Source organism: Ascaphus truei, chromosome 1 (genome assembly GCF_040206685.1).
Source record: "Ascaphus truei isolate aAscTru1 chromosome 1, aAscTru1.hap1, whole genome shotgun sequence".
NCBI classification, from domain to species: Eukaryota; Metazoa; Chordata; class Amphibia; order Anura; family Ascaphidae; genus Ascaphus; species Ascaphus truei.
The window spans coordinates 62,151,999-62,171,476 of record NC_134483.1 but is presented as its reverse complement, the minus strand read 5'-3'; positions in this window follow the sequence as shown (position 1 = coordinate 62,171,476).

The following is a 19,478-nucleotide window of genomic DNA, read 5'->3' as shown; positions in this document are numbered from 1 at the left end:
TTGAAAATGCGGAGGACAGTAAGCAGATGAGGAAGGAGCAACGGGACCCGACTTATAGAAAAATTGAAGGAAAAAAAGGCTTTATTCAAAAATGTACAGTAAATGTTTAAAAACAAAGAACATCCAAAAAAGATCCTCCCATGGATTTCACACCTCTGGGTTGCTTTCTAAAGGAGTAAGTACATAATTTCAGCTCCAGGGACCCCCTGCTTCTGGAGATATAGACGTCTGTATGGCGTGCCGGTTGCCACTCTGTCTTGGGTCTTGCTACATCTGTATATTGGGAAAAAATAGATGTTACTTTAATCAGCATAAAGATTTTGTATAATAACTCTACATAATATTGCACAAGCAATGGATTGGATGAAATATATTAGAAAAAGGACCCACATAATGTATATTGTACTATATCTGTGCAGCAGCTAAGAAATAAAGACATGCAGTTAGTAGCACTGCTATACCTGAACAGTAGACAGGTGAAGGTCGCAAGAAAGCAATAGATTAATACCATACTAAAACAGAACTAAGTGGGTTATTCATCAAAGGATTTGCACTTGTGAGAATGCACTAATAACACTTTATTGTTATGTAGGTCACAGTTCCATGCATTTTTCTTATACAGTATGTGCTTCTTTTTGTATACAACCTCTTTAAAAACATAATATAAATACTGTACATGCCATAAAACAGTATGGCTCCAAAACCCTCAAGCATTTGTAGCCAGGTCCCCCTCGCGCACTCACCCCCTCCTTCCTCGTTGCGAGCGCGCGGTGTGGGCGTGCGGCCGGTTGTCATGACGCGATCGGGTGGTTGCTATGGCGCGGTCGGGCGGTTGCCGGGGACGCGATCGGGCCGGTTGCCGAGGCCGCGATCGCGTTGCTGGGGTCCCCGGCGGCCGGTGAGCAGGGCGCCGCCATGTTAGGGCTGTTGCGCATGCGCAGTGACAGAGCCCAGCGCGGGAGGCCCAGATAGCTCGCGCATGCGCGAGATGAGTCTGCCAGCCCCCAGGGTGCATAGGGGCAGAGACACCTGACTCCAGGGAGCCAATAGGGCTGAGGGATTGCCTGGGGATAGAATAGATACATTTCGCGAGGTTTTGCAGCGACGCAGGCAGTCAGGATCCGGACCAGCTAGGGGTAAGAGGTGGATGCAGGGGTCAGTGACCCTCTGCATTAGGCCAGCAGCCCCCAAGGTCCCAGTTAGGTCCTGAGCCACCTAGTAGCTTGTGGAGTATAGGGACAGGCCCTAGATAGGGACACTGCCCCGTTTATTGGTAGCTTAGTCAGGGACACAGTGCTGAAGCCGTGCGGCCCTGCGAGGTGGGTTCTGGGCTCAGAACACCATCAAAGACCTTGGGACTAAGGTGATATTATCCGTGCTGGAATTCACCCAACGCGGTGTGGAGGACAACGTCGGATTGGGCGGATCTCCAGTGATATCGCGGTACCCGTGGCTGGAGCCCGGGCAGGTAACCTGCAACTCACGTGCACCAACCAGGCCTATCACCAGACATAGTGGCTGCGCAGTCACACATACACATGCACAGTGGTAGTTGACTTTGGGGGTGCGAGACATTTGGGTGGGGGTTACTGGACACGGGGTGGGATCACTCTGTGGGAGGTTAGCGTCCGCCGTGACGCCAGAGGTGGTAGCGTCCGCCGTGACGCCTAGTGTGATTAGCATCCGCCGTGGCACAGTGTGGTTAGCGTCCGCCGTGGCGCATGAAGGTTGTGTTGTTATGTGATATATGTTTTGCTATGCAGTAAAGCCAGTCCTGTTTTATATTTGCTCGCTTTGTGTGGTTGTTTCCTGTGAGCGCCTCCTCCCACTCCGTTGGGATCCCTCCCAGGTGGAGGCGTTGCACCCAGAGATGTATAACATGCATGTACCCCAGGTTCCCCGTGGCGGAAGCTCAGCCCTCCTGTGAGCCAACAGGTAATGCACCACACCTGAGTAACCTTGTATGTTCCTACACCTCCACAGTATTATCTGCGAGCGGGTGGGGGAAAACCCGTTATACATTTATTCGAATTTATTTATAATGTGTCAACATATCCTGCAGGGTGTAAGAATAACGCATTATAGATTATCATCAATTTAAACACAATAACACAATACTGTAGGTCAGAAGGTTTCTGCTCGAAGGAGTTTGTATTAGCTAATCAGTTTGTCCATCACAAATATAATATCAATATCAGGAGGGTGTTGGATAAAACTCTGAAGAAATTAGTTTTAGGGCATTTTCAAATATGTTAAGCACAAGAGGGAGTGTCATGGGGATGTGTATAGAGCTTTTTTAGAACTCTTTTTTTTATGTCAAAGAGTCTATTGTCTTCTTTCTGTTATTGTTCAAGGGACTGCTAGAAACTGAATATCGGGGATCTGTACTTTTTTCAGTTCAGGCACCGGTGGTTTGATGCCATTTTTTAGATTGTTTAAAGACATTTAAAGTGGGTCTGAATATTACTTATTTATTACTTCGATATTACTGTACTTCCTGATTTTAAAAAGGGGATTTAAATGGCCGTCCAATAGGAAGCAACAACGAATGTTGTAGCGGCTTCCTATTGGCCCAAGATTTGGTGGTGTAGTCCCCTTGAAAGGATACCTGGGATTGATGGACAGACTCTTGAGCAAATGACTGAGAATTCAAGGAAGGTTCATATGATTGGTTACCCGGAGGGGAGGGGCAAAGGAAAGAGAGTCAGGAGAGCTTGCCTCTCTGACCCAGAGTGGTTGGAGGCCAAGATCAGCCAGTGAGTAAAACTATTCCAGTTCTGCTGATTCGGAGCTGTCAGGGAGAGGACAGTCCACCCCCAAGTTGCAGCTGCTTGTGTTCAGGTATTTGTGAATAACCCTCTGAGGGTGTCCACTTACAAAACACCACAGGGTTGGTTACACATACTGGTCTTTTTTCAAGTCTTTGTGAAGAAACAGGCCTGCAACATTAACTTAAAACACCAAATAGCTCATCACTATGTCGGCATCAACACAGGGCCTCCTTATTGGCATAGGGTCATTGGGACTTTCTGAGGAGAGATGCTGAGGGACAAAAGCACAGAGACACATGTTAATACAGTGTTGTATAACGTGTTATCTGATGAATATATGATCCTCACAAGGAGGATCACAAATGTGTTATTGTGGGTGTATACTGTATAAATATAAGCCCCATTATTCAAAGATACGAATTGTGTCATATTGACTGGCCTCCGCAAGGCTATCCGGTAGTGGCCCAGAATATTGAACAAGAGGGGACTAGGACTTGGGCCCTCGCATATGTTTAATCAGTCTAGAGACGTTATATACAGTAGGTTTTTCGGGAACCGGGTGGTCTCCAAAGTTGAAAATACAATGGTTCAGCTCAGAAAAAACCCTATTTCTCATTCTGTAAAAAAAAAACAAAACCAAAAAAAAACTGGGGATAGAAAACATGTATAGAGTTCTGTTTGCATCTATTTTGGGGTAACGACTAAATTGAATACCCACTATTTTCATTTTTCTTGTTTTTCTCTTTATTTTTCTTGTTTATTACTAAAATGTTTGTCAATTACATATTTTTGCTATTAACTACAAAACAAAACAATGAGGCATCTAGATATAAGTTATATTATTAAAGGGAAACAAACTGTGAATACTGAAATGGTTCTCTCTGGACTATCATAGAAACACCGAGGCCCCAGATTGTATCAAAATATGATTGATACCTCAGAAAAAATACAATTCTTTGTCTTTCAAAAGCATGAACTTTTACATTCCCCCTTAACCAATAATGTACTGTTAAAGGGCATAGTTACTGTCAATCCAGGGTCCAATGTAACATTTAGCAGTGAAGTTCATTTTCGAAAGATAATCTATTATGATTATTGTTGCACAAATATGTTTGTGTGTATGTGCTTGTGAGTGCACAAGTAAGTAGAGGACAGTAGACCATAGAAAAAAGCAAAATAGGAATATCTGTACATCTTGTTTTAGCAGGAAGAATTGCCACCTTGACCCGTCAGTGAAACAGGTTTATTAAACACCTTTTGATTTTTTTTTCTATTTTTTTTTTAATTTGGCTCAATTGGATAAAAAGAATGATAAAACCTGGAGTAGACCAGGAAAGGAGGGGAGCTCAGATACTCTGCCAGTGGGATTTGACAGACTATCTCTGATTTTTTTTTTCACTTTCTCAGAACTTTTGAAATAGAACAAAGGAGCAGAGCACCACACACAGCTATACGCGGATCAGCGCTATTGAGTCTGGCACATTAGGGATTCTCCTTTTTTCTTTTAGAGTGAACATCGATAATCATATTTCTGAAAAGACCAGATGCTCCCTGGAACAAAAGTTTCAAACCTCTTATAGTGTATTATTTTTTTTCTTCTAGATGTTTTGCTTTCAAACTATGATTGCGATTCACCAAGCTACTTTGTGGTGTAATGCACCTGGTCTAGAGTTCGTTGCTATTGACTTGATTGGCAGTTAATGCTGGATCAGGTGTGTTAACCAGCAACGGACCGTCGTGAATTACCCACTAAGAGAGGCACCGGGTAAGAAGCACACCAAATAGATAGTGATAGATAGGAGATAAACTCCCGAATACCGTGCTCAGCTAGATGGGAATCTTTGCAAAGATTATGTGCAGATGATGTATCAAGATAATGTTCTGACATCCAGGAGGGAACAATCTTCTATGACATATATACCGTTAAATCCATAAAATTAACCCCTTCCTGTATCTGCAGGACCTGTATCTCCAGGTGAAGTCAGTAATAAATGTCTGACTACCTGAGAACAGCATATAGTCCCCTAGGAAGCATGTGGGTACATAAGGATTAGTCCCCAGCCGTTTATGAACAGACTGGGGTACTCACGGTTGTGGATGTGGATGTTCCTTCAGCGTGCATCACGCTAGTAATCAGCATATGTTGGAATCCTCAAGGAGGTAGAAGCGGAGCACAGCGGAATGGAAGCAGGGGCTGAACACCAGGGTAAGTAAAAATCCTTTATTCCACGATCAACATCATGGCAGTGGATAGACAAACTTCTCTTACGCGTTTCAGGCTTACGCCCTTTGTCAAAGAGAACCAAATAATGCTGCAAGTGTCCCGCTGATATAGCCCTCTCCCCTCCGCTGCCAGCTGATCATGGATTCATAATTTGTTGGCGCGAAATCGCCGAGCTGCAATCTGATTGGCTGTGTCATACAGCCAATGAGATGAATGGACTAACGTATTGCGTGCAGGGGGCGGCTCAGATCAGCGGAGTAGCTGCAGCAGGTCTTTGGAATAAGTTAAAAAGCAGTAACAGTACCTACAGTAGCGTTTAAAGCATATTAAAAACAATATAACCATTATGTTACAAAAACGATCTATCAGGTTGAAATGGAGGTATAGAGTATAATACAGTGGGGAAAGAAATAAATCTATATGCATATTATTTATAACAAGACTGCTATAACAATCCACTGTATGGACTATGGGGTAATAAGGCTATATACAAATAGCCAGTTGTACTTAAGAGTATATAACAGTTAGTAATCCTGATACAGTATGTTTAGCTTACTGTTGATATGAAAATAGAACCAACATAATACACATTTTGCTCACCCACTTATATATAAGTGTGTATACATTTCATAGTAACCTATATAGTTATTTTTATATTTATCCATGTATATCACATATACAAATATCCAGTTGTTCTTAAGGGTATATAACAGTTAGTAATCCTGATATGTTTAGCTTACTGTTGATATGAAAATAGAACCAACATAGTACACAATTTGCTCACTCACTTATACATATGTGTATATACATTTCATAGTAACCTGTATAGTTATTTTTATTTTTATCCATGTATATCACATATATTATTTTTGTATAGTGGTGTGTTATTTTCATAATTAATAAAAAAGGTACAAATGGACAATATAATGTTAGTCATAGGATACATTCTAACATAGACATATTTTATATCATTTCAAGAAATGTTTCAATTCCCAGTCAGTGTTCATACCATTGGGAGCAAGTGTTCCCAAGGTATATATCCAGTGCATTTCTCGACGATTGAGGAGTGATTCTCTATCACCTCCTCTCGGATGTATAGCTATCTGTTCGAGAGCACTGAATGTTAAGCGATCTACTGAACCTTGATCACAGTTCTTAAAGTGTCTGGCCACTGGGTAATTGTCATCCTTATTCCTTATGGTTCTGATGTTTTGCCTGATTCTTATTTTAAGTGGTCTTGTTGTTCTTCCAATATAATTACACCCACATGCACATCTAAGGACATAAATAACAAATTTGGAATTACATGTTAGAAATGAATTGATCCTATATTTGCGTCTAGTGTATATGTACCTTACTGATTTTATTGGAAGTGCAAATTTGCAGAAATTACATGTTCCACATTTGTGAAATCCCTTTGGTAGTTTTCTTTCTGTAACCAATCTGTCTCTATACATACTAGGTGAAAGATGATCCCCCAATGTTTTGGCTTTCCGGTATACTATTTTTGGATTAGATTGTGTGACTTTGTCCAAATCTCTGTCTAATTTTAGTATGTTCCAATGTTTATTGAGGATTGATCGGATAATATTTGATTGTTTAGAGTATGTTGTGATAAATAAGGGTATCTCTCCCTCTAATGTGCCCCTTTTCTTATGTTTGTTGTTTTTATACCTAGATAGTAGATCTGCTCTATTGCATTCTTTCACGCTCTGAAAAGCATTTTCGATTACCTCATCCGAATAACCACGAGATTTGAATCTAGTTTTAAGTTGTTCTGCTTGATCGCTGAAAGACTTTTCCGTTGAGCATATCCTCCTGAGACGGAGAAATTGACTCTTAGGAATACTATTCAACAGTGGTTTCGGGTGTGCACTGTTTGCTCTGAGCAGGGAGTTGCGAGAATGTTCCTTTCTGTAAATATTAGTTTGTATTGAAAGGTTAGTGTCCACATATAAGTGGAGATCCAAGAAGTCAATATGTTGGTCATGAACTGTATGCGTGAATCTAAGATTGCAGTCGTTGGATTCGAGATATGTAAAAAATAGTGAAAGTGTTTGTGCGTCCCCAGACCAAATTAGTAACAAGTCGTCAATATATCGACGGTAAAACTTGATATAGTGTCTATATGGGTTGGTGTCACCGAAAATGTGTTGAGATTCCCAAAGTCCCATAAATAGGTTGGCATAGGAGGGTGCAAAGGAGGTCCCCATAGCCGTGCCCTGTGTCTGTAGATAATATTGATTATTAAAAGTGAAATAATTGTGCTGTAATAAAAATAATACACAGTCCAAAATAAACGTGATTTGTGCCAAGTGAAGATTAGAATTGTTTAGAAAGTGAGTGATTGCTTTGATGCCTTTGGTGTGTTCAATAATCGTGTATAGGGAAGTGACATCTAAAGTGACCCAAGTGTATGTGTGAGACCATGTGATGTTATTTATGTCTGAAAGCAAATCAAAAGAGTCTTTCAAAAATGAGGGTAATTGTTGGACCAACGGCTGCAAGAAAAAATCCACATACCTGGAGACACCATCTCCCAAAGACCCAATGCTAGATATAATAGGTCTGCCTGGAGGATGCTCAAGCGACTTGTGGATCTTTGGGAGATGGTGAAACACAGGTATGATGGGAAAAGGATTAAAAAGAAATTCTGACTCTTGTTTAGATAGGACTTGCAACTCCCTGCCCAGATCTATAAGCTTTTCAATTTCTTTTAAGTACATCTGCGTGGGATCTTTGGTGAGTTTGCAATAAGCATCAACATCATTTAGTTGTCTAATTGCCTCTAAGTAATACATCTCGGAACTCATTACAACTATGGCTCCACCTTTATCTGCATTTTTTATCATTAACTCTTTTCTATTTTTGAGAGTAACCAAACATGGATTTTCCTCTTTGGATAGATTGTTATGTTCGGAACTGGTAAGATTGTAACCTTTGGCCAATAGTTGTAGATCTTGTTCTACGAGTTTTTCATAGGTCTCCAATTGTGGACCCTTTGAAAACATGGGGCAAAATATCGATTTGTTTCTAAATGATGTATGCTTAGAGGCTGTTAGAAAAAGGAACTGTTCTGAATCTCCAACATATTGGGTGTCTGTCATATCTTGTTCCTCAAATAGATCATTCATATCTTGTAATACTGCATGTTCTCTAAATGACAATCTGCCGTCACCGGCGTCCCCCACCAGAGGAACCAGGTCAAATTCCTCTGGATCACCTGGTGGGGAAAGCACAGCGACAGCAGGCCATTTAGACTTAAAAAATTTCTTCAGTGTTAATTTTCTTATATATTTTTGCAAGTCTATAACAGTATTAAAGAGATCAAAGTTATCTTGAATACCAAAGTTCAGACCCTTATTGAGAACTTGTAGTTCTCCCTCTGTTAGTTCGACCCCAGAGATATTGACTACATTGTTCTCTGATGTTAAAGATCCATTTTTCTTTTCTTTATTAGTCCCTCTTTTGGCCGAGCGCCGCGTCCTTTTTGGGAGTTTTTTTTTTTTGACTCCCTTTGGTTTCCCAAATCAAATGAAGTTGATGCATTCTCCTGATGACGTGGAGGATTTTGGCGGCGTGGTATGTCTTTTTTCTGATGACGATCTTCTGGATCTGTGAAATCACTGAGGCGATCTATATCTTCATCTGTGGTAAACGATACAACTGAGGGTCGATTCTCCAAGTCTGATACATCAGATGTACTAGATGCTCCAGATGTTCTTCTTTTTAGGATGGATTTATTTGGAGTAGATTTTCTTGGATATGTGTTTTTTCTATATGAATCTCTTTTTTGTGTTTGCTCTTGTTGGTACGTCATCCTTGGTGGGGGTGGTTTCTGCCATGCATAGATTTGGTTCTTCTCATAATCCATTCTATCTCTCTCAAATTTTGATTGTTTTTTAATCATTATCTTTTCTTCAATGTCATTGATGGTTTTTGATAGGTTTTTATCTTTATCATTAAAGTTCTCCATATCTTTATATGACTTGAGATTATGTTGTAGATCTTTGATTGTTTTTTTCACCCCATTCCTTTCTTGAATTTTAGTTTTAATGATCAATTCAATCAACTTTTCAGAGCATTCATCTAGAATTTTTATCCATTCTGTCTCAAATTCTTTATCGGGGAACCCAAAGGAGGGAGTATTTTTAATGCGAAGCCCTCTTGGTATTCTTTTAACAACTAAATAATTGTCCAGTGTTGTTATATCCCACCATAGACGAACATTGGATGATAGAGCTTTTTCAAATTTCAGAAAATATAAGTTTAAGTCTGTATTGTCTTCGCAAACATCAGAGATGGTATTATCAAATACATATGCTGCTCTTCTTTTGCGGCCAGCATTGTCTGCACAGCTTTGTATATATGTGATCTCAGTATCTGTAGGTTCCACAGTAATATCCTCAGTCCCCTCTTCCTCCATTTCAAAATGTACCAAATATCGACAGGAATATATTAAAATATAAAAACCGGTGGTGTAAATTCTAGCCCCTGCAATTCAATAATATTGTATCCAAAAAATAAATGATGTCCCAGAGATAGCAAGCTGACGGATATATAAGCAAAGTCAGTGATAGATAGGAGATAAACTCCCGAATACCGTGCTCAGCTAGATGGGAATCTTTGCAAAGATTATGTGCAGATGATGTATCAAGATAATGTTCTGACATCCAGGAGGGAACAATCTTCTATGACATATATACCGTTAAATCCATAAAATTAACCCCTTCCTGTATCTGCAGGACCTGTATCTCCAGGTGAAGTCAGTAATAAATGTCTGACTACCTGAGAACAGCATATAGTCCCCTAGGAAGCATGTGGGTACATAAGGATTAGTCCCCAGCCGTTTATGAACAGACTGGGGTACTCACGGTTGTGGATGTGGATGTTCCTTCAGCGTGCATCACGCTAGTAATCAGCATATGTTGGAATCCTCAAGGAGGTAGAAGCGGAGCACAGCGGAATGGAAGCAGGGGCTGAACACCAGGGTAAGTAAAAATCCTTTATTCCACGATCAACATCATGGCAGTGGATAGACAAACTTCTCTTACGCGTTTCAGGCTTACGCCCTTTGTCAAAGAGAACCAAATAATGCTGCAAGTGTCCCGCTGATATAGCCCTCTCCCCTCCGCTGCCAGCTGATCATGGATTCATAATGGATTCCATTCCGCTGTGCTCCGCTTCTACCTCCTTGAGGATTCCAACATACACCAAATAGATAGATTCCCTACATCTCAGCCCTAATTTCTCGCTGTGCACCATCCTGACTATTGCGTTTTGCTCAAGGATGTCTTCTCTCTACCCCCTTTGTATCTAAAGCTCTCTCCCGCCTTAATCCCTTCTCACTGACTGCCCCACACCTCTGGAATGCCCTTCCCCTCAGTACCCGATTAGCACCCTCTCTATCCACCTTTAAGACCCACCTTAAGACACACTTGCTTAAAGAAGCATATGAGTAGCGCCGTAGCTAATACTATACACATGATACATAAAGCTTGGCCCCCTGCAGATGCACTTACCTAAATGCTCTCCTACTGTCTCTGTACGTTCTTTCTACCTACTGTACCAATTAGATTGTAAGCTCTTCAGAGCAGGAACTCCTCTTCCGAAATGTTACTTTTATGTCTGAAGCACTTATTCCCATGATCTGTTATTTGTAATATTTGTTATTTATGATTGTCAAGTGTATTACTGCTGTGAAGCGCTATGCATGTTAATGGTCCTATATAAATAAAGACATGCATACATAAATACAAATAGCACACACTGTTTCAGATTCCAATTAATAATCAGGCATTTCACTATTTTAAGTTGGCCAGCAGGAGTTTCTATTTCAAGGACAGTGAACAGCTCACAGGCAGCTTTCTGTTGGTAGCCATTTTGTGCTCTCAAAAACACTTGTGTGTTGGAAGTGAATGGAGACGAGAGAGTCCTTGAATACAACAATAAAAAAAAATGAATTGAGCAATGTGTATTGCTGCTTTTCCTGACGGCCTTCGTGCTGATGAATAGCTCCAGTGTAAATATATCAATTCTCATGTCATATATTAACTGTACAGTAAATGAGTTTGAGTGGAATATGTACAGTATGATATGTGAGCTTGTAAGGTGTCCATGGATATGATTAAATTAGAATGTGAGCCATGTCTGTCATATTCCTTTATTTCTTTTAAAAATATGCACTGTTCAGAAGTTTGTCTGTAGCAGGGGTCACAAACTCAGTCCTCAAGGGCCACCAACAGACCAGGTTTTATGGATAACCCTGATTCAGCACAGGTGGCTCAGTCTATGAGCAACTGTTTGAGCCACCAGGGCTGAAGCAGGGATATCCATAAAAGCTGGCCGGTTGGTGGCCCTTGAAGACTGAGTTTTTTTAGACCCCTGGTCTATACCTTTAATGAGGATGTAAAGTAACAGTTTTAAAGTGTATTGTGCTCAGGTGGTGCATCCTAATTTTAAGTTATAGCATACTTGAAAGTGTATGAATGCTATGTCCTTCATTTGCATAGTTGTACTATTCTTACCATGCAGGTCTTTTAAATTCACATTCTTCCATTTAATTACTTTTAAACTTTAGTCAAATTGAATTACATTGTGAGGAGTTATCTATTCACGTGGCCAGAAGGTCAAAGTCACACTCTAAGTAGTACACTGTTGCTTTTGTGTAGAAATGCATAAGAAAATACTTAAGAAAATGACACAGTATTTGCAGAAAAAGCTTACATTAACTGCCTTTGGAAGGCTGTTGTATAACCTTTTAAGTTCAGAGGACAAGCTCACAAAGTGCTTTTTATTCAATCAAAATTGCTAGCATGAAAACATAATTTCTTTCTTGCTGTAGGCGGGTCAGAGAAAATGAATTCTCCCACAGCTTGATATGCTATTCAAACTGAGCATGTTGTGGTCGGTTTGGTACTGTAAAGTACTTAATAAAAAAATAATGCTAGGGACACATTTTGTACTCTGCAGCTTTGGCAATCAGCAGTTCCTGTGTATTTATTAAAAAAAAAAAAAAAAATAAAGATAAATGGCTACGTCCTACCTTTTAACTAAACTTGAGCTTTCAGGTATTGTACAACATCCATATCAGAAAGATTTCCCCCTATATACAGCACTCAAAGTCATATACGTAATCTACTAATGGACAGAAATGGTCCTGCAGTGAAATACTGCAAATCTGGTCAGTATCCCAGAATCACAGAGGAAATCAAAAATAATAAAACTTTATTACTTCTACATAGATAGTTAAAAACACAGATACATTATTAAAAATCCCCATACTAGTGTGGCAGATAGGAGTAAATATAATCGGAGAATTAGGTAGGTCTAATTGGCTTGTGTCTCTATATACTCATATCATAACATCCAATGTAAATCTATGGATACTAGCTGGCTACGATTCTCTAATTGTTCTGATGAAAAACTTTATATGTATGTTATATATATTCATTCAATCAGAGGTCAGACTTATGTAGTGATAGTACATCTAAATACACCAAAATACCTGATTATTAACTGTCAGTGTATATCTTTAAAGGAGCATTATCGTTCTGTGAGGTATAGTGTGTGTCAATACAGCGAATTAAACAATCCTCTATAGAAGTGGTGTTAGCATATAAGGTAGCCAAAGGTTAGGAGATAAAAATATATCTCTCTGCATATCCTGTGAGAAAAAGCAGTGTACAGGCATACCCCGCATTAACGTACGCAATGGGACCGGAGCATGTATGTAAAGTGAAAATGTACTTAAAGTGAAGCACTACCTTTTCCCCACTTATCGATGCATGTACTATACTGCAATCGTCATATACATGCATAACTGATGTAAATAACGCATGTGTAACAGGCTCTATAGTCTCCCCGCTTGCTCACAGCTTCGGTACAGGTAGGGGGACAGTATTACTGTTCAGGACGTGCTGACAGGCGCATGCGTGAGCTGCCGTTTGCCTATTGAGCGAGATGTACTTACTCGCGAGTGTACTTAAAGTGAGTGTCCTTAAACCGGGGTATGCCTGTAATACCTTGGATAATCGGTCCCCATTACATGGTCGTGTCTGGTGGTGCACCTGTTGGCAATAGGACTCCTGAGTCTCCCGCATGATGTTGTGTGGGGAATGTCAACCCAGACAGGCAACTGAGGTAGTGTGCGTGAGTCCTACCTACATACAGTGCAGCGCCTCCACCTCATCAGGATCTCTGCGTCCGCAAGGAGATGGTTCTGATGAGGAACTCCTCTGTGGTGCCTTCCTCTGTGGAGTAACTTCACACTCACACATGGGGATTCTTGTGAACAAGGACATCTTTATTGATGCATAGGCAGACTGCCCCTCGCAGCAAACAGCTTAGCCACTCATCTTCTTTAGTACTCTCCTTTCAGAAGATCTGCCCTCCCAATGGAGTTGGATCACCTCTCCCCTCAGGGAGATCACCACCTGTGCCAGGTCCCTGGACACAGTGTAGGCCCTGCCAGCCTTACTGCTGCAGGTCAGACTACTTGCTGCAAAACCCTTTTCTGGAACTCTTAATTAACACACTTGACCTCTTTCTTGACACACTAACTTTGGGTAGTTCTGTGTCTTATATACCCTAGGAAACAGCCACATCTCTGATGTCACTAACAGTGGACTCAGAGCATGTTATGACTCCCCTTGAATACATATGACACCTCACCAGGGTGTGAGGGCAAACCTCCATGATTGATACTGGCAATTCTGTATACTTACCAGGCTTACTGCCAGCATGAGAGAGAACTGTATACCATTTGTAACACATGGCTACATGAGTATATAGAGACACAAGTTAATTAGACCTACCTAATTCTCTGATTATATTTACTCCTATCTGCCACACTAGTATGGGGATTTTTAATAATGTATCTGTGTTTTTAACTAGCTATGTAGAAGTAATAAAGTTTTATTATTTTTGATTTCCTCGGTAATTCTGGAATACTGACCAGATTTGCAGTATTTCACTGCAGGACCATTTCTGTCCATTAGTAGATAACGTATATGACTTTGAGTGCTGTATATAGGGGGAAATCTTTCTGATCAATCTCTTGATCAACAATGTTAATACCATATTAAGATCCTCCTTAGCACCTGTCAATTACTTTTGATTATATATATATATGTGATTGCGGTTTCACTCACATATTTATAGTACATCATACACCCATTTTTTATTAATTACTCTTGATTTGAGTACAGTAGGCACCCATATTGGGAAATTGCATTTTTAGCGTATTTGTTAATTTAGGGTACTGTAGGTTTTAATATCTTTTAATGGAGCATCATATAGACCACATATTTTTAACTCTTACCACAGCTTAGTGAATCCAGACCTAATTCTTCATGCTGTAGATAAAATTAATAGTTTTCAGAACTTCCAAGAACCTCAAAGGCCTTTTCAAGTATACATAGTAGTTAGTCACATGCCTATAATGCCCATTCCCTGTTAATTTAAAATTATGTTATTTGCTCAGATTTTCTGTAATTTAGTAAATATGAGCCTTCGTGTGCAATCTTATAAAAAAATGTATTTTGGAAACTTGGAAAAAAAGTAGAAGTAAAATCCCAAATACTGTAGACACCGTTTGCATAGGACTGTAATATTGCATGAGTAAGTGATGGTACTATGCAGTGGTTATTTTTACATCATATTAGATAAAGAGGTCTATTTTTGTGGGGGAAAGGTCAAAAAAGTCCCAGCCCTGACCCATGTTTGCAGAGTAGAGGTTATACTAGGCTACTGACATTGTGAAGACTCTATTCTACCGTCTTGTGATTTTATGCATTTTAATAAATAATGGTAATAGAATGTAATATCCTCCATACAGGAAAGCAGCAGTGTCATTTATCATTAGTGACCTACAGCTCTCCACATGAAATGGAACTGTTTGGGTCTTTGAAATAGTGTCATTTTAGAACATTTCAAATTGCAGTTTCTCTGGCTCTGTGGGGGTTTGCACACTCGTATATTTTCTTTTATGACTAATTTACAGAATGGCTATAAAAAACCATCAGATTTAAATATTTACAGTAGCTTTTAATACACATACAGTATCACTAGTTGATTATAGATTAATAGTTTTATTATAGATTCAATTAATAATGGCATTAAAAAAACAGGTTAGAGATAAGTCCAACTTTGAGCTCTAATGTATATATATATATAAAAAAAAAAAAAAAAAGGCTAATAAGGTTGTTAGCCATTCCTCTAGAGGGGGTAGTTAGATGTATTGGTAAGGGTAGGGAGGTTGTGTTATAGGGGTGGGTGCCCCAGGGAGGTTGTTGAACGCAGTTTTGTATGTGTGATGGTGCTCTAACAGTGCTAGGACCAGATATATGGAAGGGAGTGTAGACTGGGTATATAATAAATAATAGTACTAAACCTTAAGTGGGCATAAGGTACCCTGAAGGTTGGGGTGGGTTGTCCAAAGACACCCCCCCCCCTTCCTCATTGGGTTAGCCCTAGGTATGTACTCACGTACTGTTCTTCCCAGAATCTCCCTTCCACGGCGTGCAGCTGTTGATATAAAAGTTCCAAAGGCCAGGGTGTGCAGCGCACAGCAAGGATGATGAGAGCAGGTCTTGCAGTAAAATTCCTTTTTTGGTAAGTCATCTGGATGTGGGACAGCAGCAAACTTCAACGCGTTTCGTTCTAGAGAACTTTTTCTTGATCGTTCTTGAAAAAGTTCTCTAGAACGAAATGCGTTGAAGTTTGCTGCTGTCCCACATCCAGATGACTTACCAATAAAGGAATTTTTTACTGCAAGACCTGCTCTCATCATCCTTGCTGTGCGCTGCACACCCTGGCCTTAGGTTGTTGAACGCCCCTTCCCCTGGTGGAAATGGGGGGGGGGGTGTGGTTGGGGTTAACTCCATGCAATACTTAACTAGCTCCTACCTTGAGAAAGCCCCTAATCCGTAACGATCGTTGGCAATGACGTCATCGCGTTGACGTCTGGAGGCATGTGATGCACCGCCCCCCCCCTCCTCGTGGAACGGGTTGTATACCGCTGTATAGCACTTTCATTTACCCACTGCTATTGATTATATTTTAGCACTGCATTGCCGGATGACTTAGGGGAATGGAGTATTATGCTATAGATCAGCGGTGCGCAAACTAGGGGGCACCAGATTATTTAGGGGGGGTGCGGGCCGGCAGCCACTGTGCATGGGCGGTGGCCAAGAAGCTCAAGCTGCATGCTGGCTGATTCCCTGCTCAGCTTTTGCTGTGGGTGCGGGGACTTCCCTGCTCTGCTCTGTGCTTGCTGCGGGGGCGAGGACTTCCCTGCTCTGCTCTGTGCTTGCTGCGGGGGCGGGGACTTTCCTGCTCTGCTCTGTGCTTGCAGCGGGGGCGGCGACTTCCCTGCTCTGCTTTGTGCTTGCTGCGGGGGCGGCGACTTCCCTGCTCTGCTCTGTGCTTGCTGCTGTGCTTTCAGCTGCACACGGGGGACCAGCATGTTAAATACTCCCCCCCCCCTCCAGGTGAAAGTGTGACTGTGTTGTGTGTGTGTTGTGATTAAGTGTATGTTGTCTGTGTACTGTAGGTTGTGGGTGTTGTGATTGAGTGTGTGTGTGTTGTGATTGTGTGTGTGTTGCGATGGAGTATGTGTGTGTGTTGTGTTTGAGTGTGTGTGTTGTGTCTGTGTCGGTTGTGATTGTGTGTGTTGTGTGTGGGTGTTGTGATTGAGTGTGGGTGTGTGTTGTGATTGAGTGTGTGTGTTGTGTGTGTGTTGTGATTGAGTGTGTGTTGTGTCTGTTGGTTGTGATTTAGTGTGTGTTGTGTCTGTGTGTGTTGTGATTGATTGTGTGTGTTGGTTCTGTGTTGGTTGTGATTGAGTGTGTGTTGTCTGTGTGTGTGTGTGTTGTGATATGAGTGTGTTGTGATTGAGTATGTGTGCTGTGTCTTTGTTGTGATTGTGTGTGTGTTGTGATTGATTGCAGCAGTGTGCAAACTGGGGGGCACAAGATTATTTAGGGGGGCGCATGCGGCGGGCGGCAAAACCTGGTGTGCGCGGGCCGGCAGACACTGTGCGTGGGAGGGCGAAATAGCTGTGCACGGGCGGCCAAGAAGATGTGCACTGGCGACCAAGAAGATGTGCGTGTAGTGAAGGATAGTGCAGGTAGTGGCCACGTGAAGGTGTGTGTGCGCATGTGTGGGGGCTTTGGGAGATACCGGGAGGTGCATGCCCCAGTGTTATGATGTTAAACGCCCCTCCTTCCGTTGTCGGCCCTGCAATAGCGCTGTATTCCTGCTCTCCTCCGCTGGCAACCTGCTTCACTGCGATCCTCTGCAAGTGAAAGGGTAGGTTGCCACTATATCAATTATACTATGAATGTACAGAAATAATGTAAAAAAAAAAAAAAAAAAGTGAAAACACAACATTGAAAACGGAAAAAAACTAATAATACTGTAGGTAGGAGTGTGGATGACACTGGGTACAGCAAGCCAAAGAGCAGGGAGAATAAAAAGGCAAATGGGAGAAGGAAAAAAGGGAGGGGAAGGGGGAAAAAAGGGAGGGGAAGGGGGAAAAAAAAGGGGGGGGAGAGGGGAGGGAGGTAGCAAAAGGTTGATGAATGCCCCCCCAAAAGGATTGCATTTATGCACGTACACTCTCCCAAGCTTGGCGCTTGGGGAGACAAACAAAATTTACTTTGAAGCGCGCTCAGCAGAAGTCAATGCACACACACACAGCCACACGTGCACACACACAAAAATAGCCCCGACCCCCGCTCGTGCTTGCAAAAGTATGCAGGACAACCTGCGCTCATGCTTGGAGAGTTGGTGATGTCACCGTTCTCAGCGGCAGTGTGGACGCAGCCTAATTTTGCAAGTGCGAGCTGTTGAAATATGTAAGTATTTAGACATATTTGTATATACATTGTATACCGTTTAATAAAGGTTTTTTTTTTCAAGTGATTTTGATTACATCAGGCAAGGGGGGCCCGAGAAATGTTATGTATGAAAAGGGGGGCTCGGCATAAAAAGTTTGCTCACCCCTGCGTAGTGGGGAGCCATACATTTCTACTGGGTTTGTCTAGGAAGTGTGTGTATGTGGCAATTGTTTAGAACATAGGGTCTCATGCAGTAAGCGACGATTATGTGAAATCGGCAAGCTTACCGATTAGTCATGTTCTTGGCGATTTTTCCTCTCCGTATGCAGTAAGTGCCGAATACATTCAAAATCAAGCCGAAAACAAATCCGCCCACTCTCACGATGATTAGCCGATCACACACAGGTGTATCGGCGTGCGTGGCGGGGTGCTGTTAGGTTGCCCAATCACAAATCTTGCTGAATCAGGCGAAACAAGCATGTATTGGATAGCGCGCCATATTTAAAGGCAACGTGTACTGCTAATCATTCTCTGTGTTGTTGGGAGTGAGAGAGAGAGAGACGCACAGAGCTTGGTGATTGAAGATTTGCATATTGACTGAGAGACTTGTTGTGTATTGGGAAAGCTTTGTCCTTTGTTGTTTTGTTTACATCTTTGTCTTGTTTTATATGTGGAAGTGTTTCGTGTGATTGCCTGTACATTTGTTGTCTGTTTTTTGTGAGTGCTGTAAGTATGCCAGCAAAGCGTGGGAAGAGTGATGCTGGTGGGAGTGGGAGTGCTACTCGTGCGAGTACGCGTCGGAGTGAACGTACTGTTCAGGGGAGTGATGTTGCTGGTGCTGCGAGTGGTGTTGCTGGGAGTGGGAGTGCTGGTGCTGGGAGTGGGAGTGCTGGTGCTGGGAGTGGGAGTGCTGTTGCTGGGAGTGGGAGTGCTGTTGCTGGGAGTGGGAGTGCTGTTGCTGGGAGTGGGAGTGCTGTTGCTGGGAGTGGGAGTGCTGTTGCTGGGAGTGGGAGTGCTGGTGCTGGGAGTGCTGGTGCTGGGAGTGGGAGTGCTGGTGCTAGGAGTGTGAGTGCTGGTGCTAGGAGTGGGAGTGCTGGTGCTAGGAGTGGGAGTGCTGGTGCTGTGAGTGCTGCTGGTGGCGCAGTTGCTGATGGGGTGTCTGGTGGTGGCGTGCTTGCTGCTGGGCAGCTTCTGGAGGCTCTTCCATTGGAAGAAGGAGAGTCCAGTCAGCACCAGCCAAGCTCTGACCCTAAACCTGCTCGGAAGAAACGTGTGAAGAAGCCACGTAATCCTCGCTTCAATGACCAGGAAAATAGAGCTCTAGTCACTGGGATTCTGGAGCACTATGACATTATATATGGACATTTACTAGGTAAGTGTACCTTTACATTTATTATTCAAATACATGTGATCCTAGGTCATCTGAGTTTTGTTCATATGCAAATATGGGTTCACAATATCTTTCTATGTTAATTAGTGTGGAAACACAGCTTTTTATCATGCGTTACAAGGACAACTAAACACAGGCGGTCAATTTGCCATAACTGCATACAATATGAATGCAAGCTTGCTTACATGTATAGGTTTAGTAGTGAATGCTCATGTGCTTCACATATTACACCTAAAACAGCATGTTTGCTA